The 27,116-nt window shown below is 45.5% G+C and overlaps 1 protein-coding gene and 1 pseudogene across 3 annotated transcripts in view; both read right to left on the bottom strand.

Moving 5' to 3' along the window:
• Positions 1–27,116, bottom strand: part of TCF7L1 (transcription factor 7 like 1) — a 175,033-nt gene that overhangs the window by 135,338 nt on the left and 12,579 nt on the right. The gene's annotated exons all lie outside the window — the stretch shown is intronic.
• LOC104659730 lies at positions 1,294–2,170 on the bottom strand (annotated as a pseudogene). Its single transcript, XR_747626.2, has one exon. The product of XR_747626.2 is annotated as an actin-related protein 2/3 complex subunit 3 pseudogene (transcript).

Raw genomic sequence — 27,116 nt, forward strand, 5'->3', positions numbered from 1 at the left:
CCCAGGATGTGCATTTTAAAACGGCACCCCCAAATCATTCTGACATAATCCTTCTGATGTGGTTTGGCTCTGACCCCACCTAAATCTCGAATTGTAGCTCGCATAATTCCCACGAGTCATGGAAGGGAGCCGGTGGGAGGTAACTGAATCATGATGGCAGGTCTTTCCCGTGCTGTGCTCGTGAGAGTGAATAAGTCTCACGAGATCTGACGATTTTATAAAGTGGAGTTCCCCTGCACATGCCCTCTTGCCTGCCACCATGTAAGACGTGCCTCTGCTTCTCCTTTGCCTTCTGCTATGGCTGTGAGGCCTCCCCAGCCACGTGGAACTGTGAGTTCATTAACCCTTTTTTCTTTATAAATTACCCAGTCTCAGGTATGTCTTTATTAGCAGCATGAGAACAGGCACCTTCCCAGTCTAAAAAACCAACAGCCCTGTAATCCCAGCACTTTGGGAGGCCGAGACGGGCGGATCACGGGGTCAGGAGATCGAGACCATCCTGGCTAACACAGTGAAACCCCGTCTCTACTAAAAATACAAAAACTAGCCGGGCGAGGTGGCGGGCGCCTGTAGTCCCAGCTACTCGGGAGGCTGAGGTGGGAGAATGGCGCAAACCCGGGAGGCGGAGCTTGCAGTGAGCTGAGATCCGGCCACTGCACTCCAGTCCGGGCGACAGAGCGAGACTCCGCCTCAAAAAAAAAAAAAAAAAAAAAAAAAAAAAAAAAAAAAAAAAAAAAAAAACCAACAGCCTCATTATTCCTTTGACAAGTGGCTACAGAACTAATTTCAAGAAGTACATTTTCCAAGATGTCCCTAGGCAGGAAAATCCAAGGAAATTCTTTTGTCCACAGCCCACCTGTTGTCCTCCTGTTGTGGTTCCAGTCGGGGAGTGGCTGCAGCAAGGGAGACTACATCACACCTACTATGTGCTGGCTTCCTGGGCAGACAGGAAAAACTCACTTTCAAAACTCCACTCTGAGTGGGTTTCCTGGGCACCATTTTTCTTTCCTGGGATGTCCAGGTACTAAGATCTTTATGAAACAGAAGTTTCTCCAATTAGCAGAGAGAGAGAAAGAGCAAGAGAGAGAGAGAAAGAGCAAGAGAGAGAGAGAAAGAGCAAGAGAGAGAGAGAAAGAGCAAGAGAGAGAGAGAAAGAGCAAGAGAGAGAGAGAAAGAGCAAGAGAGAGAGAGAGCGAGAGAGAGAGGAAGAATCAGAGAGAACCCTCTCCCTTTACAATAAGGGAAGAAGTCTTTTTTGTTTGTTTTTTGTTTGTTTGTTTTTCTTACATGGAATGTTAGAAATTTCTTTATTATGACTTATTCTTATTAAGCGCCAGCTTAATGCTGCAGAAAACTTCAAATCACCCTTGATAACCCACTTTCTTGTCTCCCATCCAAATTACCGATCAAGAGTTTTTCAAGTAAAGACACGCTCTTCTCTCTTCTTTATAAAACTTCACGAAATAAAGGCAAAAGATTGTGTACATCTCACTGGAAAATGCTGCCCAGGGCTCTGGAGACGGTGGCTGCCTGGGTTCCCTTCACTGTCCAGGTCCTGAAAGACTCTTGTTCATGAACTGTCTCCTCACAAAGCAAGTCCACCACTTGCTAGGTTTATCATTCTGAGGGTCAAAAACTATCTCACAAAGTCTCAGTCCAGTCTCTTGCCTTAGCTGTTGTAAACAGGCTCTCATCACTTCATCTTCCTGTTTGTTTGTAGGTTTGGCATAAATTGCGTTAAGTGGAAAACCAGGCTCTCCAGGAATGGGAAAATTAGTGATTCCCAATGTATACATTTCTTTCTCACCTTGGCTTTTGGAATTGCACTTTTGGAGTTTCTTCAGACATTCAGAAATGTAGAGAGTTATATATATCAAGGTCCTATCAGCTTCATTCTTAATTTCATAGTTTTTGAAGAAGACATTGGCCTGGAAGTAATAGATGGCTTCATCCACAATATCTGTATCTTTTGTCTCTCTGGGTGCAGGTCCTTTGAATTGACTTCTGATAGGTAACAGTGCCATGTTTCCGATGAGTTTGGTGTCAGGATCCATGAGAGAAGAGTGGTAAGCCGGCATCTTGGCAGCGCCCGGGTTCCAACCCAGAGGAGCAGAATCCAGGTAGAGCGGAGTGCTTCCGGTCTGGCAGCCCGGGCGGGGTAGGCGGAAGCCGGGAAGAAGTCTTTGGATAACAGCAGGAAGGCAGTGGCAAAAGGAACCAAGGAAGAGCTACTGATTATCATTGGAGGCTCTGGCTTGTTTTAGAACACAGTGACATGGCACCAGGAACAAACCCATGATTTGGCACTCCAAACCCTGAGCATAGCTATTTGTTCCTTAAATTTTTTTATATCTCAATTTTCTATATTGCTCAATTTTCTTTTGATGAATATGTATGACTTTTGTTCCTCCAAAATGGACTTGATTTTACAGTCAAAGATTGCTCACTTTGTTGAAAATGCCAGGCTTGATGCTTCTGAAAATGAAATCCACCTATGGAAGATACAGTCTCTGCCCCAACCCTAAGATGATCCAGCAGAGCGAAGTCAGCTCCACAATGAAGGGAAGGCAGGGCACACAACTCTACTCACTGGGCTGCAGGAGCTATTCCCGAGAGTGAGCACACTGCTGGCCCTTGGGATCTCATCCTCCTCTCTCTGAAATATTCATCTTTCAAGGCTATCTTGTCATGCTCTAGATCCAAGTTTGCAAAAGGCAGGTTTATGCGATATCAACTTTTAGTAACAAGAAAGTATTGTTGGCTCTTTTTCAATTTGGATCTTTCACAGTTATCTCAAAATGAGTTTAACTATCTTGTGCCCAAGTAAAACCTAAACATTAGCTTAAACAATCCTGATTGCCAGCCCCTTGCATTCCAGGCTAATGACTGCCATAACTATAAATTCCAGTCTGTGCTGGAAGAATCTGCCAAGGAAGAACGCAGACCAGGGCTGTGTGGCCCTGCATCATGGGAGCTGGTTGTACTGTCATCCAGCCAGCACAGATGCAGGTACATGGCAGCACAGGTGCCCAAGGCGGACCAAAAAATGCAACCTTGGTTAAAAGTCCCTCCCCTCCCCTTGGCTAGGGAGACAAGGCCTCTGCACTGAAACAATTAGGGACCAACACAATATGCTTCATCTTGTTCACTAATCACACATAGATAAATGACATGTAGCAGTTTTAAGACAATACATCCTATAATAAGGCATTTGTGTTCGATTGTGAGGTACATATGAGAAAATACGCACTTTGGGAGGCTGAGATGGGAGGATCACTTGGGCCCAGGAGTTTGAGGTTGCAGTGAGCTATGACTGCACCACTGTACTCCAGCCTGGGCAATAGAGCAAAACTCCATCTCATTAAAAAAAAAAAAGAAAAGAAAAGAAAAGAAACTGCAGACAGCAGGCTAATCTGGAGCTCAGGTCAGGTCATCAAAGCCAATGTTGACAGGCCAGCATCCTGCGGGGTAGAGTCTGGAAGGAGGTAGAAGTGTACTAGGTGTATTCAATGGGGAAGGTTCAAAGACTGCTGAATGAAGGACTGCTAAGAAGGAAGGCTGACCTGACAAAGTGAGATCAGACGGGGAAAGCTTTGAGAGTTACACAGGGAAGTTTAGACTTGGTGTGTGAAGTGAAAAGCAGCAATTGTGGCTTTCCTAGAAATGAAGTTATGAAATGATGGTGTTTTTGGAAGATGAAACTGATACTAATGGGCAAGGGAAGTTGAATGGAGGAAATAGAGGCAGGAGGTTCTCAATCAGATTTATTCTGTCCTGGGATTGCAGCAACCCTGTCCTCCTGACACAAGTTTAGTTTCAAAAATCGTATTTAGCCGGGGTGCAATGGCTCACACCTGTAATCCCTGCACTTTGGAAGGCCGAGGTGGGTGGATCACTTGAGGTCATTAGTTTGAGACCAGCCTGACCAACATGGTGACTCTGTCTCTACTAAAAATACAAAAATTAGCCGGGCGTGGTAGTGGGAGCCTGTAGTCCCAGCTATGCAGGAGGCTGAGGCAAGAGAATCATTTGAACCCGGGAGGCGGAGGTTGCAGTGAGCCAAGATCGTGCCACTGCACACCAGCCTAGATGACAGAGTGAGACTCTGTCTCAAAAAAAAAAAAAAAAGTTGTATTTACAGATGGAGATGGACCTGTGGCCCTCCTCTGATAGCCTGCCTGGGGCTGCAGCTCCCAGGTTCGGTCCACGCAGCTCTACCAAGCAGTGGATGGTGCTCAGACTCGGCAATACCCAGCTCCCCGCTCTCCGACACCCCCATACTACCTGGGATGTCCCCCTCAGGGACAGTGTGGGGCCTGCCTGGTTAAACCACCCCTACCCCTCCTTCTCCATCTTCACTGTTCCCACACTTACTCTTTTTTTTTTTTTTTTTTTACAGTTTTGTTGAGATATGATTGGTATACCAAAAAACTGCACATATTTAATATAGATAATTTCATGAGTTTGAACATGTGCATACAGCCACGATACCATCACCATGTCAGGGTAATAAACATATCATCACCTCCAAAAGCTTCCATGTGTCCCTTTGCGTGTGTGTGTGTGTGTGTGTGTGTGTGTGTGTGTGTGTGTGTTTGGTGAGAACACTTAACATGAGATCTACCCTCTTAATAAAATTGTAAGTGCCCAACTCTAAACTAGAGGCACTATATTGTACAGCAAAGCTGTAGACTTGACTCATCTCATATGTGTAACTTTACACCCACTGAACAACACATTTCCTTCTTCCCCCATTCCCTGGCAACCAACGTTCTATTAAGTTTGACTATTTTCGATTCCACATATAAGTAGAATCATATAATATTTGTCCTGTGACTAGTTTATTTCACTTAGCATTATGTCCTCCAGGCCCATCCATTTGTTGTCACAAACAGCAGGATTTCCTTCTCCTTATTTATTTTTTTGAAACAGGGTCTCTCGTTCTGTCGCCCAACCTGGAGTACAGTGGCAGGATCTCAGCTTACTGCAGCCTCGAACTCCTGGGCTCAAGTGATCCTCCCACCTCAGTCTCCCGAGTAGCTGGAACTACGGACGCGTGCCACCATGCTCAGCTTATTTTTGTATTTTTCTTAGATACGGGGTCTCACTGTGTTGGCCAGGCTGGTCGCGAACTTCTGGGTTCAAGTGATCTGCCTGCCTCAGCCTCCCAAAGTGCTGGGGAATACAGGCATGAACCACCGTGCCCGGCTCCTTATTTTAAAAAGCTAAATGATATTCCATTGTGTGCAGAGCCCACCTTCTTTTAGCCACCCATCCGTCGATGGACACTCAGGTTGTTTCTGTAACTTGGCTATTGAGAATAGTGCTGCAGTGAACGTGGGGGTACAGATGGTCTCTTTGACAGTGATTTCACAATTTTTTTGGATATATACCCAGTAATGAGATTGCACAATCATATAATTCTTTACATTTTAATTAATTTTTTGTTTTTTGAGGAACCTCCATACTGTTTTCCATAGTGGTTGTACCCAACTACTTGCTCTTGGGAGCTGGTTTTGTGCTATGTGCTAGCCCCTTACGCCCTAGGCAGTCCCACATTGCTGGAATCAGCCAGGAGAAAAGGTGGGGCAGGAGAATGATACTTGCAGGTGTAGAACAGGCATTATCTCTGACTATGAAGGTAAGTGCCTGGCTAAAAACTTTAACCAAGGACACTGGAAAAAACGACAAACAAAAAATAAAAATAGAAATACATGCACTAGCATTGCCAGATATCTAAAACCATAAAACCCAGACACGGTATGAACACTATTATCCTTTGTGGTTGGAGAATGTAGCTTTCCACTTAATCAGATGTCCTGGTTAACTGAGAGGTGCTAAAGAGACAATCGACACATGAGCAGCTTTGGGACAGAACCACCACCTTAGTTTTGAGTGTGCTCTGGGATTTGTATCAAATGCCTTCCCATCTACTGTGGTAATCGGATCTCACATTATAGGCTGCAGGAAGCCATGCCCAGCAGTGGTGTCTGATCTGACTGTACTCAGCACAGTCAGTTCCAGTGTGCATAGGAAGGATGGGGCAGGGCTCCTGGGTACTCTCATGCCCACTAGGCTACGACTTTACCCTACAACCCTTACCACGCCTCCCATGTCTAGTCAAGGCATCTCTATTTATTCCCGACCTGTCCCCTCATTGCCTATGAGGCCTGGAGCTCTTCTCTGAACCCTTGAGAACCCAGCTGGTACCCTTGTGCCTGTCCCTCACTCACATTATTCCTGCTCTCCAGCCCAGAGAAACAGACTCTGCTCCCAAGGTCTAACCCCAGAGTGCTTGTGCCTGTGAAGCAAGAGGCCACTGGCACCCAAGACTCCTGCTGCAGTGCTCCAGATCCAGGCTGAGCCCTGTAAATAGCCCATCTAGCACTGGACTCCAAATGCTCTGGGGCTCAGCCCTACTGTCAAATCACTACCTCCAGCCCCAAGGCTGACCAGACAGGTGACTCAGGAGGCAGATGTTACAACCACCACTGTGACCTGAGGCTAAACAGAACTGATGCAAACTCATTGCCATTTGATTCCCGATCAGGTTTTAAAATATGTTCCATAAAAGAGCTCTGTATCTGATTGTGGTGTTAGTGACACAAATGTATACATGGGATAAAACTGCATAGACCTGTCCATGCAAACTACACACACACACACACACACACACACACACACACACACAGAAAACATGAAGAATAGTGAGGACTGAAGGTCTGTAGTCTAGTTAACAGTAATGTGCCAGTGGCGATGTTCTAGTTTTGATATTGAACTTCAGCTACATAAGATGACACCACTGGGGAAGCTGGAGGAAGGAGTTCTCCCGAATCTTATGTCCTATTTTTGCAACTACCTAAATCTATCATTATTTAAAAATAAGAAATAAAACAAAAAACAAACCAGGTTCCATAAACCTAGATCTATATCAGATTTTATTTTCACATCAACCAGGGCCCATGATCTGGCACCATACATGTTTTTCCAGGCCGCCCCAAACAGGTCTTCCAACCCCAGCTTTAGCGTTGTCAGCCAACCAGCCTCAGTGTCTCCAACACAGGCCACTTGGGCACTGGAACAGGGTTTGCACATTTCCAGAGTGACCCAGAAGGTCATGTCTCAGGGCATGTAACTCTGGAGGGAGTGGGCGGTTATTTTGCCCACAGCTCCTCTCAGCCCCACTCACTTGAGACTGACTGGCCAGGGACAGGAACCAGCTTTCCCAAAAAGGATCCAACAGGACTGGAGGGCAGATTTAAGGCTGGGCTTGTTCAAAAGCTTCTACCTAATCTCTGATGTCTTTGAAAAGAAGGCAAGCCCTAGTCTACACTGGCACACACACATGCACACATATGGCTTAGCCTCAAGGAGCCAAAAAGAAGAGCTGTAAATTTATTAATAAATCAAGCAATGGTCAAGACTGTAATCTAGAGTTATCTCCATTTACAGGATTTATTCACTGACTGGGAACAGGAAACAGTTACTATAAATGCAAACCAAGGATCCCTATCCTCGTCAGTGCCACAGACCCCTCCTCAGTAGGATAGGGAAGCCCACAGAGGCCTCCTCAGAATGATGCTTAATGCACAAATTAAATACACAGTATTGCAAAGGAAACCAATTACAGTAAGATGCAGTTATCAAAATATTTTAAATATTCCACCATGGTAATATTTAATTAACATATTAAATAAGACCTAGCAGCAAATCTCATAACAACCTTAATTCTGAAGTATTAAGAATTGCTAAGGATAACAGTATATCAAGACATCTACAACGACTCTACCATGCTGTAAAAAATTAACTTTGCTTTCATGTACCCATAAATACATAGCTGTACTATGTACCCACAAACATTTTTAAAATAGCAATTGCTATTGGTGACAGTCATGGGTACGGTTAATGTCCCTGTGGTTTATAGCCTACCTTCATAATTGAAGAAAATGCAAATTTTCAGTTAGTAAAAATAAAATGTAATTTCTTTCCATTCAGGTTTTTGGAGCTTCCCTGAATTCTGTCTGTGGGTAGACTCCGGCTGAGAGCCTCTGACCCCAGCGGTTGATACAGAATAGCCATGGGAACGGAAAGCTGCCTCCTCTCCCCATATTCCTGCCACTCCCTCACCTGTTCACTAGCGAGAATCCATGTCCATTCCAAAGTAGCCTCTCTTTAAAACAAATCCCTCTTGTCCAAAGGATTTTCACAATCCGCTCCAGCTGAAGTTTAACACCAGCCCTTGATCCCAGCCTTCATCTCAGGCAAGGTGGGCCCACCCCTCACAGTTCACCTCTCCCTTCAGCCACTGCTGCCACTGTGAGGAAATTAGGGATGCTGAATTATATTCATCTCTGGAGGAGCCCGAATGCAAACAATCATCCTCCGAGTGTACCCAGAAGCCAGGGAGCAGACGCCAGCCAGTGGGCAGGTTCACACTGAACGCTGATAGGCAACCAGCCCTGGGCTCCGTGTTTTGAGCAACTCGAGGGCGAGAGTGGGTGTAAGGAAAAAAAAAATGCAGCTACCCGTTAAAGGCTGCAGTCAAAGTGGCTAGCTTGGAAGATATTTGTTATGGGTTGAATTGAATCCCCTCACAGACCCCCAGCAAAAAAAGTTATGTTGGAGTCCTAACCCCCGGGACACCTCAGATGGTGACCTTATGTGGAGACAGGGTGTACTATGTACCTATTCTATGTGGAGACCCTGTATCCACAGGAGGAGATAATCAAGTTAAATGAGGTCATTAGAGTAAGCCCTAATCCAATAGGACTCCTGTCCTTATAAAAAGCAGGAACAGAGACAGACACCTACAGAGGGAAGACTGTATGAATACACTGGGAGAAGGCAGCCCCCTACAAGCCAAGGAGAGAGGCCTGGAGCAGATCCCTCCCACACAGCCTCAGAGGGAACCGATCCTGCTGACACCTTGATCTCGGACTTCCAGCCTCCAGAACTGTGAGACAATGACTCTTTCTGTTGTTTAAGCCACCTAGCGTGGGGTACTTTGTTATGGCAGCCCTAACAAATTAATACAAAAATACAATATTCAAAATCAAACGTATGGCCTGAAACAAGGAGATCTTACTTTGGAGCTTATTACATCCTTTAATGTTTGCCCACTGATGGATGTGAAATTAGATTCTGTTTGGAGTCTGCTTCTGGTCGGGCAGGAGGGATGGTCCGAGGTAGGTTTGTCGGATGATGGGACTGGGTGATGGAGGGGCATAGGGAATCCGGGAATGAACTGCTGGCAACTCTACCACCAGCCCATGGTCTTATGGGGGAGGGGGCCAATACCTCACCAGGCAGGGATCTATTTAATCCTTTCATTCAGATATTCAGTGAGGAGCTTTCAACTAGAGCAGTGGTTTACAAACTTGGCTGCATATTAGAAGCCCCTGGGGAGCTTTCAGAAAATTCCAGCAAAGCCTGGGCCCCACCCCAGACCAGTTGAATCAAAATCTTTGTGGGTGGAGGCTGGGCATGACCATTTCTAAAAAGCTCCCCAGATGATTCAAATGTGCAGCCAGGGTTGAGAGCCACTGGACCCTACGACCTTGGAGGGCCTTTCCTTCTCAGAATCCGGCGAGAGTGCATTTTGTGTTTATTTTAGTGGTTCTAGGGAGCATGCTCTGGGGCTGCCTGGAGTCTGGTTTCCTACAGGTTCAGTCTACGGTGCCCTTTACTAGCTATGTGTGGATGAGTAATTCTGATGAACAGCGGGGAATGGTGGGAAAAAGGGAGCTGAAAAGGACTTTTCTCCCTTTCACTAAAACATCAATTCAGGAAGCTTGTGTTACAAAGCTCCTCCATGCCAGGAGCTCAAAGGTGAATCAGAACCAAATGCCCAGACTTCCAGAAGCTCAGTCTCATTCCAGAAACAAACCGACAGCTGCTACACAAAACAGGGCATACCGCAACTCAGGTCCTTATCAATCAGTGTCCCTGTGGCAGAGACTCAAACACCGCCAAGGCAACCCAACATGACCCCAGAGATGGTCTTAAAGGAGAAACAAGAAAGTCCTCCATGGGGACTAAAGAATATCAGAAGGTTTCACCCATGATGGACTAAAATCATTCCATTTGGCTAAAAATAGAGAAAATACATCTTCAGAGACCAAGAAAATTTGAGAACCATTGTTCGAGTGAAGCTGGTGTTTAATAAGGGGTGGCCTGGCTTGGGTAAAGTAGTGCCTGACCTTCCAGCAGGGGCTGCCTTCTGCCTGGATCCACAGAGCAGCCTGGGACCCCACTGCGGCCACCCTACCTGTGTACCAACTTTTAAAAGGGAGCTTTGAATAAATGTATGTTCCAGGGCCCCATGTCCAGAGATTCTGGGCACAGAAGTCAGGCATGTAGACTTTCTTTTTTTTAATTTATTTTTAATTTTTTTTGAGAGAGGGTCTCCCTCTGTTGCTCAGGGTGGGGTGCGGTGGCGTAATCATAGCTTACTGCAGCCTCAAACTCCTGGGCTCAAGGAACCCTCCTGCCTCAGCCCGCAGAGTAGCTGGGACTACAGGTGCGCATCACCACGCCCAGCTAGGCATGTGCATTCTGATTTTTTTTTTTAATCTCAACTTTTGGGGGAACTTCAAGGGGCTGCTCTCCAACCCTCTTTTTTGAGGGCGGACCACCAGGCCTGTGGCCCAACACCTGGCTTACCTTGCTGGGCCTGCCTCGCTAGACCCTTAGCCTCTGTTTCCCACGTGGGACTGTTTCCCTGGCTCCCCCTCCAGCTCTGTTTGATCACCAGAAGCCTCTGAGCTCTCCCTCGAAAGACCCAGCCACGCCCAGGCCTGCTTCCAGCCCTGGCTCCTGCTCTCAGGCCAGCATCCTGGCACCAACCTGACCAAGTGGATGACCCTAGAGTGCAGGCCCCACCGCAAGTTAATCACCACAAACCCACAGGCCACAGTGTGGAAAGGCACTCTCATCCTTTTACCCTGGACCAAATCTGCACAAAGACAGATACAGGGACTTCTGTGCTCCTCGAGCTTCACGTGTTAACCTGGCTCCCCAGACCAGAGACCAACACCACAGGGTTGCCAACAGCAATCTTTCCCTTCCTTTGAGGCCAGCCATCCCCATCCCAGGAGGCAGGGAAGCAAGCCTCGGGCAGGCAGGAGAGCTCCCAGCTCAGTGAAGCTGCCCCGCTGGCCCCGAAGCACCTCCCTTGCTCACAGCTCAGAGCCCAGCTTCTTCCTCCTGCAAAGATAACTGCAGCTTTCAGACTGACTTCCGTGCCCCTCGAGCTAGGGCCCATCACTTCAAGTTCTGGCGCCAAAAACCAAGAAAGTAAATCACACTTCACAGACTTTATTTACCTTAAAAAATATCCTGAGTTCATTCATGTCTCCAAACCACTAGAAAACCTGAAAATTCACCAGGAAATTGGGCAACTGCAAGTTATCCTGGAGACCCCAAAGTCAACACTTCATTAAATGAGAACAATCTGGTTCATGCATTGAAGCTGTTACAGTAATCAGGGCGACACGGGCAGGGGAAGTGGATTTTTCTGAGGACAAGGCATATGGTAAATCCTTAGCTCTACAGACGCTGGTGTATTCCCAGAAGCTGACCCACTAAGGGCATGCATGTATCTGTGGGCCAACGGACAGTGGTCCTCATTCCTCCACGCGGACAAACCCCGACAGCCACCCTTGTTTTACACCGATTAAACAGGAATGATGCATGGATTCTTACTGACGTTTGCAAATAATCTTCTGGAACAAAACTAAGCTGTTGCTTTTTTTTTTTTCCTTTTGAGACAGAGTCCTGCTCTGTCCCCCAGGCTGGAGTGCAGGGGCACATCTAGGCTCACTGCAACGCCTGCTTACCTAAGTAAAAGTGATCCTCCCACCTCAGCCTCTGAGTAGCTGGGACTACAGGGGCTTGCTACCACACCTGGCTAATTTTTGTACTTTTTGTAGAGATGGGGTTTCGCCATGTTGCTCAGACTGGTCTGGAACTCCTGGGCTCAAGCAAGGAGCCTCCCACCTCGGCCTCCGAAAGTGCTAGGATTACAGGTGTGAGCCACTGCAGCCAGCCTGCTGCTTCTTTTTTTTTTAAAGGTGTACCAAGACTTCAAAAAATAAGGCGGGGAGCAGTGGCTCACACCTGCAATCCCAGCACTTTGGGAGGCTGATCACCTGAGGTCAGGAGTTCAAGACCAACCTGGCCAACAGGGTGAACCCCCATCTCTACCAAAAATACAAAAATTAGCTGGGCATGGTGACATATGCCTGTGATCCCAAGGAAGATGGGAGGCTTCAGGAGAGTGGAGGTGATTTGCATGTCTTTATTCTACGTCCGAAGGTACCAACAACATTTCTCAGAAGATGCACACAATGTGGCCAAAAAATCTTTGTTGGAATGTTGGAGAACAGAGCAGTGGCTGCCAAGGGGAAGGGGGCATGACTACAAAGGAGTGGCACAGGAGATTTTAGGAATTTGGAAGTATAGTGGTGGTTACATGAATCGGTACATGTGTTAAAAACTGGTAAACTGTATACCCAAAGACTCAATCTTTCTGTATGCTAATTTAAAATTTTTGAAAGGAAAAAAGCCTTTAGGTAGAGGGAGAAAAGCATTGGCTGGAGATGGGACGTGGCGCAAACTCCCCCACCGTGTGACAGTGTCCCAGGTGCCTGTGAAACCTACAGAGCCAGTGGCCATCCTTCAGGGAGCCTGGGGAGAGGAGGGAGCCAGGCAAAGGGGGAAGCAACAGAGATGCTTGGGGAGGAAGCTGGGCCCCTTGGCACAGGAGAAAGCCAGCAAGGAGGGACTTCATGAGGGGCAGAAGGAAACCAGCAAGGCCAGCAGGATGTCAGGCCAGGTCTGCAGTGAGAGGGACTCAGAGAAGGCCAGATGTTACATTTTACCCCAAGCATCCCAGGGCACAAGCCTTCCCACAGGCCTTGGGTCAAGGAAGCCTGAAAGTGATCTTGAATTTCTTTGGGGCTTCTCCCATCTCCAATAGGTCAAAGGCCTGTACCACAAGCAGAGGAGAGGGCAGGCACTGGTCTGGAAGGCACCAGGAACTGCCAACCTGTTTCCCTTCACATTCCCTCAGATTTCCCCAAGTGCAGGCAGCCAATGTGTGCCCTTCCTGGTCCTTTCTGCAGAAGGTTTCACTGGGCATGCAGACAACCACCACAACTTGGTAAGGCTGGGAGAAAGGCCAAAAGAGGACAGTGCCTGCACAACTGGTCCCTGAGTAGCCCAGAGCAACCAACAGACAGCTAAACCTACAGAAGCTGCAGGCTGAGCAGGAGTCCAGGTTCCCAAGGTGAATGGTCTGCCCAGGGAGCCCAGAGAGCGCGGGCACCATCAGGAGGAGAACGTAGGCTCGAGGGGGCGGCCTGTAAACTAGGAAAGGCCTAAAAGGCTGGCCAGAAGTCGCAGACACTGCAAGAACACCAGGAAGTGTTTCCTGTCTCAAACGCCAATCTCTCTTGAACCAGGACTCCCCTTTTCCTGAAGCCAGAGCCTGCTGCTATTTATTGATTCAAGGCTGAACCCCACCATCCAGGGTGCTGCGAAGCCCTCCTCTACCACAAAGCTGGATTATGCTTCAACATCCTTGCAGCCACCTCTGAGACAGCAGCTTGCCTGGGGTCAAGACAATTTGTAACCAGAGATGGAAATACAGGTGGATTTAAAGACACATTTTTCAGTAGCAGAGATCTATGTTAGGGTGCAGCAAACCTTCCGAGGACAAACAGAAAGCGTGGCTGGGTCTCAGCTTGTGGCGGTACCAGGAGGCCCTTCAGTAGGTAAGCTGTGGCCACAGGGCCTGGACCACCTCCAAAGGGCCGGGCTTCACCTGAGGCCTGACAGAGAGAAATGAGCATGCTGTTCTGCTCAATTATCCACTTACAGAGAAGCATAATCACATTTTCTTAAAGCTGGACATGTAGATGAAAGATATATCCATGATAGAAAATCCCAGGAGTTTTTTTCCAAAAGAGATAAAAACTTTATCACACCCCCAAAACTAAGCTGGCCTGAGCTATAGTGATTTTGGCAATCGAGACACGATGATTCTTCTTAGGACTCAAATGTGAGCTTTCTTTCTGCCCCCAAACCTCTCTCAGGCAAGAGTTTGGGCAGACATTATTTTTAAACAGGCTCATATCACCCCAAGACAAAATACACTGAATAAGCACTGAAACAGCCCGTGGAGATTTGGGCCTCGGAGTTCTGGACTGGCTTCAGCTTCACAAGGAGTCATGTGCGTGGTCTCCCGGACACCAGACCGAAAACGAGAGGGGAGAGAGGGGACTCCCAGAGGGGACTGGGTCTCCTGTGTTCTAAAGCGCCATGCTGGTGGGTACAGGAAGCTAAACGAAGTCATTTACCAGTCTGTTGTTAGGGTTTGGCTGCAGAAGCCAGAGCAGGAGTTCTGGACCAGACTGGGGTGGACGTTGAGGGCCATGCACCATACTTGCCGTCAGCTCTCCTAGCCCCTGCCCCACTTTCTGCCCACTCAGCCAGCACCTTACACTACTATGGCCGGGAGTAGGTAAAGCTGACCTTCCCAGGAGCAACCCCACACCTTCCTCCTTCCCTGGAAATGCCTGCTTTCCTCTGTCCACCATGTAGCATTCTGAGTTCCCAGGCTCTCTCCATCCCAGAAGGCACCTCTAAAAGCCATGCCCCATGTGCACAAATGATGAACAATTACCACTAATTGCCCCTCACCTCCCACTAACCTGAGACCTTCCTCAAGGAGGGAAGGAGGGAGAGGAGGGAAGGGGAAGGCAGGAGAGCCAGTCAGGGCCCCTCCGTCCTACCCCTACCCAGTTCCCCTGGTCCTTGCAGGTAGACTGGCCACCATCATTCCTGCTCTTCACCCAGAGGCCTCCTAAGCAAGGGCTGCAGACCCGAAAACCCTATGGGTTCAATAGCTCAGGGCCTCTTAGGGACAAAGATCAGGCATTATTAACCATTTCCCAACTGGAGCTTCAGAATGCAACTACTGGAAGGAATCCCTGGGTTCCCAGTTCAGCATCTTCACTGCCTTGTCCCTCAGGCTTACAGAAGCTGTCAGCATGGCCCTGGGGCAGGTGGTGCCACATGGTAGGGGCTGGGTAAATCTGATTTCCAAGCCAGTCCCTGCCCCAGGCTGCTGAATGGCCTCAGGCAAGGATCTTGACCTCTCTGGGTCTTGATTTCCTCTTGACTAAAGGAAGAATAACCAGTTCCTACTTGCAGGGTCATTCTGAGGACTAAACAAAGTAATGTATGCAATATTCCTCTGGGACACAGAGAACACCCAAAGAATGAGGGTTCTTAATCTAGCAGTGGTTCAGAAAGAACTATTATCCCTGCAAAAAGTACTGTTCAGAGAAGCCAGAGGCCCAGGTTCTGGGCCTGCTATGCTTCTCCAGAGCTTTGTGATATTAGGAACTCTGTTCACCTCTCAGCCTCAGTTTCCTCAACTATAACTAAAATTCAAATGGTATCTCTAAGGCCTCTTCCAGTAAATAAATATATACTGAATATATTTTTATGTATGTGTCTATGTACACCGGGGATTCCCAGCCTCGGCTATGGACATTTGGGGCCAGATAATTCTTGGTTGTGAGGAATCATCCTATGCATTGTAAGATGGTTAGCAACATCTCTGACCTCTACCCTCTAGATACTAGCAGAATGTGCCCCCAGCCCCACCCAAGTCTAACCAAAATATTTCTAACCAAAATATCTCCAGGCATTGCCAAATGTCTCCTGGGTGGCAATGCTGCCCCAAGTTGAGAACTTACTCGTCATGCACACATGTGCATGCATGCACATACACACACAGAATAATACGATGAGAACTTTGATACAGTGAAGAGGTAAGCTGGTGAGAGCAGAGAAACTCTATTTCTGTGTACAGAGGCCTTGAAATGTGCTCATGGAAACTTTACAGGGAATGAGACTACAAACATACACAGGACTTTTGAGCTTCTTTACATCTGTAAAATGGTTACTGTGCTCGTAAAGACTGCCTGCAGACCTAATTTGGCATATACATACAGAGTCCCATTTAATGCATAAACGCACTGAGCCCCAGAGCTCCCCACATCTGGTCTGCCCTGGTCAAGAATGTACTGGGAACTCGGCCTGGGGGAGAAGAACACAGGGGGATTCTGTGTGCTCCCTCCCCGAACACTTGCCTTGAGCACCCTGGAGGAAAAGGAAGCTGAAGCTGGGCTGGGGCAGCAGGCTGCGGTGGTCATTCCTGAGGAAGAGGGCATTTTGCCAGATGTGCAAATCCCTTTGACTTAGTGGATTTAACCAGACTTCTCAATGTACTATTTTCCTAGTTCAGCAGAGCTTGGTGAATGAGGCTTGTGCTCACCGACATGAGACCATAGACATACATACCTACCCACTTGGCTCACTGAAGTAAAAATGAACAATAATCACGAAGACGGAACACAGGATTTCCAAAGAGGGACTGGTAAAGTGGAGGGGGGGAGGTGAATATCAGCTTTAAAGAGAAGTCTGTTTACCGAGTCTTTAAAGACCAGAATCCTGAATTCCTTTTTTTTTTTTACCTCATTATGACTTCTTTAACATTTGTTTTTAATTTATTCAAGATCATAATCTTCACTGAGGACCACATATGAGCCAAACTCGAACTTGAAAACCAAGCTGGGCCTTTTGTTCTGCCTGCGTTAATTAGTGTACAAAGGGGCATCTGATTTCTCCCCTCCCCCAACAGTCTGAAACACTGGTTCCTATTTATGTAACTAACAACCTTAGAGTGGGGTGCAGACGGGCCTGGTGGGTAACTGGCCCTAGGACAGGTATCAGGAAATTAACATTCTAATCCTGGCTGATTCTCTGTGTGCCACTAAGACAAGCTATTTCAAGCGCTGAGCCTCATCTTTAAATTAGTTAACATTTCCCTGTTAGCTGAAAGCATGAAGTAAATTAACTAGAATTATGAAGATCTACAGTATTCTAGCTATTTGCACTTGAAAATGAAGTACCAAGGCTAGAGCAGTTCCATAGACCAATCTATGGTTCTCAAAGTGGGTTCTGTGGAACACAAGTCCCACTGTGTCCAGAGTTGCTTCCTTCCAGTGGGTTCGTGGTCTGGCTGACTTCAAGAATGAAGCTGCGGAACTTCGCAGTGAGTGTTACATCTCTTAAAGGTGACACGGACCCAAAGAGTGAGCAGCAACAAGATTTATTGGGAAGAGCGAAAGAACAAAGTTTCCACAAGGGGACTGGAGAAGGTTGCTGCTGCTGGCTGGGGTGGCCAACTTTTATTCCCTTATTTGTCCCACCCATGTCCTGCTGATTGGTCCATTTTACAGAGTACTGATTGGTCCATTTTACAGAGTGCTGATTGGTCCATTTTACAAACCTCTAACTAGCTACAGAGCATCGATTGGTGCCTTTTTACAGAGCACTGATTGGTGCATTTTACAAACCTCTTGTAAGACAGAAAAGTTCTCCAAGTCCCCATTTGACCCAGGAAGTCCAGCTGGCTTCACCTCTCACCATGAGATGCTACTTGGAGAAAAAATGTTCTGCAGGGTGTGGTGCCTCATGCCTGTAATCCCAGTACTTTGGGAGGCCAAGGCGGGAGGATCACAAGGTCAGGAGTTTGAGACTAGCCTGGCCAACACGGTAAAACCCCATCTCTATTAAAAATACAAAAATTAGGTGGTGTGGTGGCACATGCCTGTAGTCCCAGCTACTCAGGAGGCTGAGGCAGGAGAGTCACTTGAACCCAGGAGGCGGAGGTTGCAGTGAGCCGAAATTGTGCTACTGCACTCTGGTCTAAGTGACAGAGCAAAACTCTGTCTCAAAAACAAAAAAAAAGTTCTATGGGTGCTTCACTCATCTGGGTGGCAAACACTGGTTTGATGACCTTCTTTATGTCTGGTGCTGAGAACGCAGGAGGGAAGGAATAAAACAGACCCACTGCCTGCCTTCTTCAGTGAGTTTAGGATCCAGAGGATCAGATCATTATTAAGCCACATATTTACCAACAGTGAAATGTGCTCAAGTTCAGAGAGCCGAGAACTTAGAGCAGGGAACCACATCTAAGGCTGGCAGGCAGGGAAGTATGAGGTGAGACTTACGCATGGCGTGACGGGGAGTAGGCGGAGGGGTAGTATTCCAAACACAAGGAAAGCCTTGGTCAAATAAACCCAAGGAATCCTGCATAATATACACTCCCTTCTATGAGATTCACTGGCATGTTAAAGGCCTGAGAAGTCCTGCAGAAATGAAGCCCAGCATGTTCTACCTATTAACATCCCAAGGATGTTACTCTGGGAAGTACTGAAAGAGGCACTATTGTTCTCACAGCCTATAAGAAACTTTAAAACAAAAGCTCTTGTTCATATAACTGGAAAACTATCATGTGTCCTCTCAGAGCAGCCAAAATACCTTGGAGTTGCTAATGTAATTCTCAAGTATTTTCCTTGGCACAGGCCTATAAAACGATATGGCCTCTACAACTGCTCACATACTCCCAGTAACATAGTTGAAGGGAAGTCCAGACACAAACCAGTGAGCCAGATTCAATGTTCTAACTCTAGCACAGATCTCGGCTTTATTTATTTTTAAAAGGATGTACAGCCTCAATTCTGGGATGAATTGAGAAAACTTTCATAAAAAGCAAAATAAAAATGAACAACCACTAGCAATCAACTTATCAAAAATTACACATGGAAAAATACCCAAAGTGAACAATGATGTCTCTTGTTAACCTAAAATGACTAAGAGAAAGACAGTTTTTTGCTGTTTATTACATACTGTGCATAAAAAAGAGGGAAATGTAAATAAACATAACAGATATTCACACATATCCAGAAAGAAGGCAGACTTTGTGTGCAAAGAATGGTGTTAGGGACAATGATCATCAAAAGAGAAACAGGACAGCCAGGATCCTTAAGAATATGAATTCTAGAAAACTAGCAATCCAAAATTAAACATAAGTAAGTGTCCTAGGAATACTGCAGTGTAGAGATTAAATTTTATAGAGGCTAGCTGGGCACAGAGGCTCACACCTGTAATCCCAGCACTTTGGGAGGCCGAGGTGGGCGGATCACGAGGTCAGGAGATGGAGACCATCTGGCTAACACGGTGAAACCCAGTCTCTACTAAAAATACAAAAAATTAGCCAGGCGTGGTGGCAGGCGCCTATAGTCCCAGCTGCTTGGGAGGCTAAGGCAGGAGAATGGCATGAACTTGGGAGGTGGAGCTTGCGTGAGCCCAGATCGCGCCATTGCACGCCAGCCTGGGTGACAGAGCAAGACTCCATCTCCAAAAAAAAAAAAACATTATAGAGGCTAGCAAGATCCTGAAAGCCAGGACCGCTAAAACAGATAATGAGTTTATCTTAACAAAGCCCTTGCTGTGTGTGCCAGGCACTGTTCTATATGCTTATATGCAACCTTATTTAATCTTTGCAAGTATGAGGTAGATCCTGGGAATACATCAAAATATGGCTTCAGCCTACACTAGTCAATGGAAATCTGTTATCGAGGTTTAGCATGAATCTTCAGAAGGCCTGAACTTCTGCCTGATCGATGATGATGTGATCACATAGATGACCAACATATCTCATCCGTGTAGCAATGTGAGAACTAAGGAAATGAAGCATGTTGTTCGAAACTGCTGTCATTATCTGAGCATGCCCTTTCAAAAATAGGTAAACATTCCACGTGCAACTCGAGTGAAAATCTCCTTGTGACCCTCACCTGTTGAAATGTATAAGTTGGTAGAAATATGTATGCTTATTTTTTGTTGAAAGAGTAAAATATAAGCATGAAAAATATTAATTTTATGTAGAAAGCAATTATCATGTAAAATTATACAATTATTAAGTAGAGGGACTGATGAACAGAATCACCAATATTAAGAGTACATTTAAAAAAAAGAGAATAGACTGGGCATGGTGGCTCACACCTGTAGTCCCAGCATTTTGGGAGGCCAAGGTGGGCAGTTCACCTGAGGTCTAGAGTTTAAGACCAGCCTGAACAACATGGTGAAACCCCATCTCTACTAAAACTAGCTGGGTGAGGTGTGTGCGCCTGTAATACCAGCTACTTGGGAGGCTGAGGCAGGAGAATTGCTTGAACTTGGGAGGCAGAGGTTGCAGTGAGCCAAGATTGTGCCACTGCACTCTAGCCTCAGCGACAGAGCGAAACTCTGTCTCAAAAAAAAAAAAAAAAAAAAAGAGAGAGAGAGAGAATGGTATATCCTTTTAGAGCAAATAAATGCTTATTGTTTTAAAATTACAATAGGCATATTATATTCTACCTCTAGTCTCTACAGAACTGCTTAGTGCACTCACAACATTAAACACAATAACCTTTAGTAGCTATATATGCAACCCTAGGGTTCAGACAGTGGTCTGTAAGTAACATTTTCCATTAAAAGAAGACAGAGCTCCTTCTAGAAATGGCCATCTCCTGGTCTGGGACAACAAATGTACAAGGTGTGCCTGGACTATCCTACCAGACCAGCAAGCAGAGAAGCATCCAAGACCACCAGGATTGTGTCACAAGGACTCAGGAGCCAGCCTGAAGAGGCTCCAGCAGACTAAAGGTGGGACAGTTTGGGTATCAATAGGATAATAATTGCAAATGGATTGAAAGACATTAAGCAGGTTTAAATCTATTTCATAATAATATTTTATCCTTAAGCTTCATTGGTCACCTTTACAGGGTGCCATGACACCAGGAGGAAACTGGTATATAAAGGGAAAGAATAAGGCATTTAAATTGCTTTCCCCATATGATCTAAAACAAGGGTCAGCAAATTTTTACGGCAAAGGGCCTGATAGAAAATCTTTCCAGCTCTGTGAGCCACATATGGCTTCAATCACAGCTAATTAACTGGGCACCTTGCAGTGCCCCAAAGCTGCCCTAAACAATATGCAAATGCATGAATATAGCTGTGTTCTAATAAAACTTTATTTATAAAATAAAGTGGCAAACTGGTCTTAGCCTGTAGACTTTAGTTTGCTGACCTCTGATCTGAGGTAACTAAAGAGTTGGTGAGGGGTAGTTTCTCTTTTAAAAATTATTATAACTGATAGACAAGGGAATGATACAAATAGACTATCATCATTTTGAAACTGCGAATGAGGTAAAGGATGTGTGTGCTGATAATTAGTAGCTGCTGACATCACAGAGAGACAATCAGTGTCTCTGATGGAAAACAACATCTATTATATGAAGCAGTCTTGCAAAAATAAGTTAAAAAGGAGAGAAGGAATGGGGGAGAGCGAGAGAGAAACACTCTGAATCTTGACCAAAAATCTAAATCTAACAATTTTCAAGAACTTCAGGGGACAGAGAAACATGTTAAAAGATATCATGAGGTTGCATTTAGCAAAATCCAGACTGTGAAAAACTCCACAGGAGTCATCAAGATAAAAACCTAATTAGGAAGTTACTCACATCCTATGAAAAATGCTGAGCAGAATGTCAACTTTGCTATCTCAACATTTCATATGGAAAAAACTCCAAAATCTTGCAGTATAGTTTCTTGATAAATCATCTTTGATCCAGACATAATAAAGACTATAAAAGCTTCAGAGGAAATAAAACCTGTTATTTTTTAAAAAGGAGAGACCCCAAGATATCTCATACCTTCACCTTATTTAGTATTCACAAATATGTTCTAAGTGTCACAGAAACAATCTAGCAACTGAAAAAATTATTGCTCCTGCCCTAACTGTCAATTTTTAAAAACTGATCATCAATTTGGCAACTGTCACAGTGGAAATTGTTTCTGGCAAGAATCATCCACGGCCACTAAAATCATTGGGTAAAGGTTTAATGAGAAATGAGATATTTACATAGTCTCAAAGTATCTCCCATAAAGTACTGACTAATTACAAAAAAGAAAAGTAGTAACTCTCTTGGAGAAACCTGGAACACATGATTTTAACCAAGAAAACAAAATTAGTGTCACCTGTAGTGGGAAAAATAGATAATGTTCCTGAGAAGATACAATAAGAAGAACACCATACCTTTCACGCCCAAAATGTACAACCTAAAGCTACGCATGAAGAAACACCAGGGAAAAAAAAGAAAAGTCAAGGTCCTTCCTGCAAAATAAATGGCCTGTAATCTTTAAAGAGTCAAGAACATGAGACAGAGGCCAAAGAACTTCTAGACTAAAGGAGACTAAGAGACAATTAAGCATAAGATGTGATCTTGGACTCATCCTAAAGCCAAAAAAAATAAATAAAAGTAAATATGTTTTAAAAAAATAAATAAAAGTAAATAAATAAAAGTAAAAATGTTTTCCTTTGCTACAAAAGACATCTATCAGTAAGACAACTGGCAAAATCTGAGTAAGTTCCATAGATGAGACAATTGCACTGTCTCTATGTTAATTTCCTGATTTCAGTAATTGCACTTTGGCAAATGTCCTTGTTTTTAGAATGTATCTTGTTCCTTCTTCTTATTTAGATTCACAAATATGCTCTATATGTATCAGAGATGCAATCTAGCAAATAATGCCCCCTTAAGTAAAGGGACATTACGCCTGCAACTTACTTGCAAATGACTCCGAAAAAAGTTACAGAGCCAGGCGCAGTGGCTCATGCCTGTAATCACAGCACTTTGGGAGGCCAAGGCAGGCAGATCACTTGAGGTCAGGAGTTTGAGAACAGCCTGGCCAACATAGTGAAACCCTGTCTCTATTAAAAACACAAAAATTAGCCGGGCATAATGGCTGGTACCTGTAATCCCAGCTACTTGGGAGGCTGAGGCAGGAGAATTGCTTGAATCCGGGAGGCAGAGGCTGCAGTGAGCTGAGATGGCACCACTGACTCCAGCCTGGGCATTGCAGCCAGACTTCCTTCTCAAAAAAAGAAAAGTTACAGAAAGAAGGCAAATCTAGGGGAAAGTACAAGGGAATTATTTGTGCTATTTTTGTATATTTTCTGTGACTGAAATTATTCTAAAATTAAAAGCTAAAATGTAATATATATTTATATATTATATTGCTTATATATATCCTACATACAAATTTTAACTTATTTATAAAGTTAGTGTGTGTGTGCATATATACATGTGTATACACACACACATATACATATGCACATCATCTTGTTGATAGCTATTTGATTAAGAACTCACACAAACTGGTGATTATGTTAAAGTCATATGTTAAGTTTTTGCAAAGGGAATTGACAACCATGTAAATTCAAAACCTGCACTAAATACTGATGTTGATGTACTAATTACTTTTGTTTATGCATTTCTGGCTTCTCTCCTGACTACATTTAGTCATTTCCTATAAAAAAATTTTTAAGGGCTGGGCGCAGTGGCTCACACCTGTGATCCTAGCACTTTGGGAGGCCGAGGCAGGTGGATCACCTGAGGTCAAGAGTGCAAGACCAGCCTGGCCAACATGGTGAAACCCCCGTCTCTACTAAAAATACAAAAATTAGCTGGGTGTGGTGGTGGGCGCCTATAATCCCAGCTACTTGGGAGGCTGAGGCAGGAGAGAGAATCGCTTGAATCTGCGGGGGCAGAGCCAAGATCATGCCACTTCACTCCAGCCCAGACAAAAGAGAGAAACTCCATCTCAAAAAGAAAAAAAAAAAATTTAAATACTATAAGAACTTGTTAAATACTGTAACCACTTGTTAAGATGTTGGTTAAAATATTTGGCTACTAAACATCTTAATACAGTTGTGATAATACTGTACATTATTTTGGTAACATTTCTAATTTCTTTTTATATCCTGGAGATTCTCTGATGCTGATATTTCATTTCAGCCTCGGACAAATCCTGATTTTAAAATGCAGTCCATTCAGACAAAGTGTTAATTCAGTGCTTCTCAAAGCACTGTCTGCCCCCATTTATCATTATGACTGTTATTATCCCCATTCTCCCTGAGGGGCCTGGGGCAGAGCAACACAGCCAACTCCTGACCCCGCTGGGACCCAGTGCCCTGCAGACCATGGCCAAGACCAAGTTCCAGACCCCCCTAGACACACTGCCGCCTGGAGGGACAGGGCTGGCCTGTTAATAGAATATTCTCCATCCCCGTTGGATGGAGCTTTGGGCTTCTTTCTCTCCAGACAAGTTCCCCTCCTCTCTTTCCATGCAAGGTCCAAGGAACTGCTTTTTAAAGGGCTGTCCCAGACTCCACAGACTCTCCCCATCCCAGCCCCTTCCTCCATGAACTCTCCTTTGCATCAACTGCGAACTCCCTTGTGAAGATGACCCATTTTCCACTCCAAAGCTTCAGCGCCAGTGTCTCACTCTCCCTAACAAGGATTTTATAACACAAAAAAGTTTATGTTGTAAAGTAGAAAGCAAAGTGTTTTCAGCTCATGCACTCTAATACTCCTACTAGACTCTTACCCTCCCATGGTACCTCTCTTCTATGCATCCCACCCGGAACACAGTTTAAGTCAGTAACATAACTAATAAGTAAAAACTACAGACAGTCCCTAACCTAGTGATCATCCAACCTAACATTTTTTTGACTTTACGATGAGTTTATCTGGATGTAAGCCCATTCTAAGTCTGGGCGCATCTGTATATCCAATGTACAGTTACACCCACACATGCATGAGGATGTGGGGCTGGTCAGGAGTATGAGCGAGGCAACAAACTAAGGCACCAAACAGATGCCCACTATTATTACATATGGTGTACAGATTTAACACCCAGGCACCACCACGTCTGCCACTGAGTGGATCCACAAGGGCAGCTTCATCCACAAGTGGCACAGGGGCTACACGTTAATGCTAGGGTCCTGGGGACCCCGGCCCAGCTGGGACCCCCAAGATCCTGTCCTCCCCAATCTCTGGGACTGGGGCTCCTCTCCCTCACCTTCTCTGGAATCCCCTTGGACCGCGAGAGCCAGATGTCCCCTCCCTGTCTTTCCTCCTCTCCCCATCTCCAGCTGGCGCTCTACCACTGCCCTCATCTAGGAGGTGCTGGGGTTTGGGTTCCCACAGCATCACGTGAGGAGGGGCAGGGGAAGAGTGACAGGTGGGAGGGGGACACACAAGCAATCCCCAATTCGGGTTATAGGGAAGATTACACAGAGTGAGGACAGGGTGAGGGTATTTTGCTACTCGGATCCCCCACTAAAAGCTTCATCATGGACAACAGAATAAGGACCTGCTGCAACCTTGGCCTGAGGTGGAGGACACCGCCCAGGCAGACCCCAGGGTTTCCGGATGTGAGACCGCAGGGACTTTGAATTTGGCTGAAGAAATAGGACTTAGTTTATTTATCCTGGGTTTTTAATTCCAAATTTTTTCAAACATACAGAGAAGTTGGGTGAATGGATTGATTGCCAGTGTACCTCCACCTAGAACTGTTAACATCTCACATATGATATTTAAGGAACCAAGTGTACCACCTCAAAGTATCAGAAGAAAAACACAAGGGAATTTGGAGATTGGGAAAAACAGAATCAATGGAGCTGCAGAGTGCAGAAAAGCAAAGAAAGATTAAGATAGCAATTAACACCACCCCTGAGACTGTAAATCAACCAGCTATTAAGGCTTTGATTCTACGTCAGGCACTAAAAATGCCTCCTAAGTGGAAGGGATGGAAACGCCACTGAAGCCGGGCACAGTGGCTCATGCCTATAATCCCAGCACTTTGGGAGGCCGATGCAGGCAGATTACCTGAGGTTGGAACATCAAGACCATCCTGGCTAACACAGTGAAACCCTGTCTCTACTAAAAATACAAAAAATTAGCTGGGTGTGGTAGCAGGTGCCTGTAATCCCAGCTACTCGGGAGGCTGAGGCAGGAGAATTGCTTGAACTCAGGAGATGGAGGTTGTAGTGAGCCAAGATGGCGCCACTGCACTCCAGCCTGGGCAACAAGAGAGAAACTCCATAAAGGAAAGGAAGGAAAGGAAGGAAAGGAAGGAAAGGAAGGAAAGGAAGGAAAGGAAGGAAAGGAAGGAAAGGAAGGAAAGGAAGGAAAGGAAGGAAGGAAGGAAGGAAGGAAGGAAGGAAGGAAGGAAGGCAGGCAGGCAGGAAGGCAGGCCGGCCACTGAAAAGAATATATGCCGAGGGATGTTACTCATCTTTTACTTCTACACACCATTTCTTTGAATCTTGCCCCAAATGGCATTTTCATGCATTGTCATGTCAATTTGGTGCTCAATTTTCAGTGGAGGAAAACTGCAGCCTGGTGGAACTAGAACCCCCCACAGCTGGAATGCTGGCTCTGTCACTTTCTGGGGAGGTGACTCTGGGCTCCTGGTTTACTATGACAGTCTTGGCTTCCTCAAGCATAAAATAGAGATGATAATATCAGATGCACAAGAATTCAGCGTAGGAACAGTTAGAACAGCGTGATATAGTGCCCTGGAACATTAACGGTGCTTATGGGGCTGTTTTTTAATATTGATGTTTAAATATTCATGTTGTCAACAATCAACAATCTAACATGTTTTAGATAAAGAAGTATTTCAAGGTGCATTATCTCGGCTGGGCTCGGTGGCTCGAGCCTGTAATCCCAGCACTTTGGGAGGTCGAGGTGGAAGGATCCCTTGAGCACAGGCATTCAAGACCAACCTGGGCAACATAGTGAGACCCTGTCTCTATTTTTTTTTTTTAATAAACAAAAAATAAAATAAAATAAAAACATAACAAAAAGAGATACATCATCTCTGGAGCACTGCTGGCTGTGTACTTCCCTGAGTGGTGGAAGATGAAGCCTTACCACTGTGGAGTGCAGACGGACCCTAGTCCTGTTTCCATCACTCCTAATTGTTTGCCCTTGGGCAGGTCAACAACTGCCCTGAGCTTATGCTCCGCACCTATTGGATGGGCGGGATGGTTCCACCGAGCTCAGAGGGCTAGAGGACACTCCCGCAGGGTCCTTGATAAGAATCTCAGAGTCTAACACCCAACCACCTCTAGAAGGTATATCTTGCAAATCCAGCTCAGTTTAATGACCCTGACATATCCTTTTTTGGAATTTACAGAGGGGAGTGTAGTCCCAAACATCAGAAAGCACTACTGCCAACAAATCTGGACTTGTAAATTGATCTGCTTTTCATACCACTCATTCCTACTTCTTTTGTTTTTCTTCCTCATTATCAATGAGATCCATCTGTTCCTTAATCACAGTTGCCATCTCTCAGACTTACAC

This window comes from Rhinopithecus roxellana, chromosome 17 (genome assembly GCF_007565055.1).
Source record: "Rhinopithecus roxellana isolate Shanxi Qingling chromosome 17, ASM756505v1, whole genome shotgun sequence".
NCBI lineage: Eukaryota > Metazoa > Chordata > Mammalia > Primates > Cercopithecidae > Rhinopithecus > Rhinopithecus roxellana.